Source organism: Suncus etruscus, chromosome 1, assembly GCF_024139225.1.
Source record: "Suncus etruscus isolate mSunEtr1 chromosome 1, mSunEtr1.pri.cur, whole genome shotgun sequence".
NCBI lineage: Eukaryota > Metazoa > Chordata > Mammalia > Eulipotyphla > Soricidae > Suncus > Suncus etruscus.
The window spans coordinates 23,219,266-23,224,164 of NC_064848.1; the positions used below are offsets into that span (position 1 = coordinate 23,219,266).

General features: G+C 42.9%; 1 non-coding gene across 1 annotated transcript; it reads left to right on the forward strand.

Annotated features, from left to right (window-relative positions):
- Positions 1 to 4,588: 4,588 nt before the first annotated feature.
- LOC126028098 (U6 spliceosomal RNA) lies at positions 4,589 to 4,697 on the forward strand. The gene has a single exon (XR_007502384.1). It is a non-coding gene; the product is annotated as a U6 spliceosomal RNA (small nuclear RNA).
- Positions 4,698 to 4,899: the final 202 nt, after the last annotated feature.

A 4,899-nucleotide genomic window follows, 5' to 3' on the forward strand; every position in this document is an offset into this window, starting at 1 on the left:
CCACACCCCGGGTAAGTGCTTCAGGGATTTTCTCCTGGCTCATGCACCAGAAATTACTCCTGGCAGGTCAGAGACCATTTGGGAGGCCGGGAATGATAGGTCTCCATCCCCAGGTAGCAGCAGTGCAAGGCAATGCTCTACTGATGTACTGTCTCTCTGGCCCTCTTCAGTTTTGTTGAGGTCTGAGTCACAGAAATTGTTATGCTTCTAAAGGAGTACAGTACAGATTTGGTATTTTACAGTACAGTTTGAAATTATCACAATCAAATTAATGGACATTCATTGCTTCTGGTTAGTTATCATTTGTAGGGGTTTGTGGAGGAGTGTTAAGAACTATTTTAGAGGCTTAGAGCAATAGTACAACCAGGTAGGACATTTGTCTTTTTTTTTTTAGGACCATTTGTCTTATACACAGCAGACTTAAATTCAATCCCTGGCATCCCATATGGTCCCCCAAATATTTTTTTTTTTAAGAAAAGGAAGGAGAGGGGGCCGGGCGGTGGTGGCGCTGGAGGTAAGGTGCCTGCCTTGCCTGCGCTAGCCTTTGGACGGACCGCGGTTCGATCCCCCGGCGTCCCATATGGTCCCCCAAGCCAGGAGCAACTTCTGAGCACATAGCCAGGAGTAACCCCTGAGTGTCACGGTTGTGGCCCAAAAACCAAAAAAAAAAAAAAAAAAAGAAAAGGAAGGAGAGGGGCCGGGCTGGTGGCGCTAAAGGTAAGGTGCCTGCCTTGCCTGCGCTAACCTTGGATGGACCGCGGTTCGATCCCCCGGTGTCCATATGGTCCCCCAAGCCAGGAGCAACTTCTGAGCACATAGCCAGGAGTAACCCCTGAGCGTTACTGGGTGTGGCCCAAAAACCAAAAAAAAAAAAAAAAAAGAAAAGGAAGGAGAGGGGTTTGGGGAGAACTAGGGAGATGGAAGGAGGGAGGGAGAGCTAGAGGAAGAGAGGAAGGAAAGAAAAGGGAGAGGGGGCTAGAGAGGGAGAGAGGCAGGGAGTGGAAAAGAATGGGGCCACGGGGAGAGAGGTAGAGGGAAGATAGGGAGAAGACATGGTGGGAGAGAGGAAAGAGGATTGAGAAAGGGTGGTGAAGAGAGGAAGAGGTTGGGAAAGTCAAAAAGGAAAGGAGAGAAAGAAAGGGGAGAATGAGAAATGGGGAGAGTGTGAGAAAGGGAGAAGAGGATGAGTAGAGAGGGAAAGAAAGGGAGAAAATAAAGGAAGAGCTGGTAGAGAGGGAACCCCTAAGTAATTTCTAAGTGCCAGAAATAAGCCCTGAGTGCTGCCAGAGATGGCAAACAAACAAAAAAAAAAAACCAGTAAATAAATAAAAGAACTATTTCAACCAACTCAACACGTTCTAAATTGTATTGACTCTAGCCACCAATCTGTGTTAGATTTTCACTATGTATACATCTTACTTCTGAAGATTGTCCCTTCCTGTCCCTCTACTTCTCAGGCCCTTGCAACCATATTTTTCCTTAGTTGTTTTGGGTTGTTTTGTTTTTATTTGTTGTTTTGGTCACTACTACTAAACTCCAGCTATGCTGGTATTTGGGCTAACATTAACAGGAAACTATTTTGGTGAATGCAGGCACCTTCCCCCCTGCCTTCTCATACTTCTGGAAGTTCTGGCAGCTGAAAACACACCCCAAAAAAGCTGCAATCTAAGCAACAGTGCTTAGAATTCCTGGACCACCTAGCTACTGTCATTCCTGTAGAGACCAATGTGTATCTGAAGCTATCTACTGTTCAGAAACAAAGAAGTGACAATGGGGCCCGAGAGATAGCACAGTGGTAGGGTGTTTGCCTTGCATGCAGTGACCCAGGACGGGCGAAGGTTCAAATCCCCGCATCCAGTATGGTCCCCCAAGTCTGCCAGGAGCAATTTCTGAGTGCAGAGCCAGGAGTAACCTCTGAGCACCACCCGGTATAAACCCCCCCCCCCAAAAAAGAAAGAAAAAAAGAAGTAATAAAATGAGCAACTAGCCACAAGAGCTTACTAAATTATCTGACAATGATTTAATTAATTACACTGTAAGATACAATAATTTTCACAAATGTTCTTGCTGCTGGACTTTTTCATCTTTTCTTCTTTTCTTTTTTTTTAATAATTTTGCTCCTACAAAACAAATGTATTGAAATCAACTAAGTCAATTATGTGATATATGATCTTTGAATAAAGTAATTCATATTAAAGAAAAAAAACAGGGCCCAGAGAGATAGCACAGCGGTGTTTGCCTTGCAAGCAGCCGATCCAGGACCAAAGGTGGTTGGTTCGAATCCCGGTGTCCCAGATGGTCCCCCGTGCCTGCCAGGAGCTATTTCTGAGCAGACAGCCAGGAGTAACCCCTGAGCACCGCTGGGTGTGGCCCAAAAACCAAAAAAAAAAAAAAAAAAAAAGAAAAAGAAAAAAACAAAGTTATTTGATAGTTGATGGTTGAGTTTTAGGTATATCACAATCACATGACCAGTATTAACTCCTACCACCAGTGCTTCTATACTCCATCATTCCCTACCTCCACCTGTCACCTTAATAGGTACATTAAGTTTGGTGGTTTCAGCGTATAACTCATGTTTTAAGTGTTATTGAGTCAGTACTTTGAATATATACCTATACCCCTCTCCCACATCACCAACAATTGAAGCCCTGACCCCTATTCTTCCATTACTCCCCTTCCTCATCTTCTTCCCCACCTTGATATTTTTCCTTCTCTGTCCTTCCCTTCCCTAAGCTTAGGGGTCAAGGGTTAACTAGGCATTCCCCTTAACTATATTTCCTCATCCATTTAGTCTGTATACCATAGATAAGTGAGATAATCTTATATTTACCTTTCACCTTCTGGCTTTCTTCACTCGATACATATCTTCCGGTTCCAATGAAGTTGCAGCAAATTGGATGATTTCATCATTTCTTACAGCTTCATAGTATTCCATTGTGCATGTATTTACACACATTATATATTACATAGCACAGATTGAGTATTCACAATCTATTCATCTGTCATGGGGCACCTAGGTTGATTCCATTATCAGCTGTTTTAAATTTTTTTGTTTGTTTTTTTGGGCTACACCTGGGGATGTGCAGGAATTAGTCCTGGCATTGTGCTCAGAAATCACTCCTGGCTTGGGGAACCATATGGGAACCGCGGTTTTTCAGAATTGTGAGAATTACATGTCCTGGGTAAAAGGCAGGTGTTTTGTTTGAAGGGAGAAATGGTGCCTAAAGTCTGATTGCCTTTGCCAATAATCTATGTAGCACATGTTCAGTGCAGAAATTATAAAATTAATAGGCTGATTACATACAGAATAACTTTTCCAGGATAATGTATCTACCCACCAGAGAAAAGCTTGATATGTTGAGTTGCATGTTTTGTGTACAGTAGGCAGGTCTGGCTTTGGTGTGCCACCTCCCAGCACCCCTAGGTGTGACTCCAAAAAAGAAAAATGTATATAACAAACCAAGAAATAAAGTACATCTTCTAAAACAATGGTGGTGGCTTATGTTATTCTTCCTGGCAAATGCAAGATAAAAGAGAGAAAATGTTCAAATTTCATTGAGGTGCCCATGTCGAATCTGGGAGAGTCTTCAAGATCTGATCAAATGAAAAAAATGTGTGGACTGGAGCGATAGCTCAGTGGTAGGGTGTTTGCCTTGCATGCGGCTGACCCAGGACAGACTTCAGTTCAATCCCCAGCGTCCCCATATGGTCCCCCAAGCCAGGAGAGATTTCTGAGCGCATAACCAGGAATAACCCATGAGTTTATCGGGTGTGGACCAAAAAGCAAAAAAAGGAAGGAAGGAAGGAAGGAAGGAAGGAAGGAAGGAAGGAAGGAAGGAAGGAAGGAAGGAAGGAAGGAAGGGAGGGAGAGAGAGAGAGGAGGGAGTGAGGGAGGGGAAGGGAAGGGAAGAAAGAAAGAGGAAAGAAAGAAGGGAAAGAAGGATGGAAGGAAGGAAGGAAGGAAGGAAGGAAGAAAGAAAGAAAGAAGAAGAAAGAAAGAAAGAAGAAAGAAGAGAAAGAAAGAAAGAAAGAAAGAAAGAAAGAAAGAAAGAAAAGAAGAAAGATAAGAAAGAAAGAAAGAAAGAAGAAGAAAGAAAGAAAGAAGAAAGAAGAAAGAAAAGAATGAATGAAAGGAAGGAAAGAAAGAAAGAAAGAGAGAGAGAGAAGAAAGAAAGAAAGAAAGAAAAGAAAAGAAAGAAAAGAAAGAAGAAAGAAAGAAAGAAAGAAAGAAGAATAGAAGAAAGATAGAAATAAGAAAGAAGAAAGAAAGAAAGAAAAAAGAGGGAAAATGCCTCTTGTCTTCTAACGTATTTGTTTTATTTATTTATTTTTGGGTTTTTCAGGTCACACCCGGTAGCGCTCAGGGTTACTCCTGTCCTCTAGCTCAGAAAATCACCCCGGCAGGTGCTGGGGACCATATGGGATGCTGGGATTCGAACCACCGTCCTTCTGCATGGAAGTAACGCCATACCTTCATGCTATCTCTCCGGGCCCCTAACGTATGTATTTTTGAATTACTTTAAACACCATAGTTATATAGGTTGTTCATAATACAGTTGTGTGTTTTTTTTCCCCTCCACAGTTAAAAGTCATTCGCTTCGCAGCACATATACTAAAATTGGAGCGATACAGAGAAGATTAGCATGGCCCTCTGCGCAAAGGATGACAGACAAATTCGTGAACCGTTCCATATTTTAAAAAGAAAAAAAAAGTCATTCACGGGGAGCTGGAGAGATAGCACAACAGTAAGGCGTTTTGCCTTGCATGAGGCAGACCCAGGATGGACCTGTGTTCTATTCCTGGCATCCCATATATGGTCCCCTGAGCTTGGCAGGAGAGATTTCTGAACGCAGAGCCAGGAGTAATCCGTGAGTACTGCTGGATGTGTCCCACCCTCCC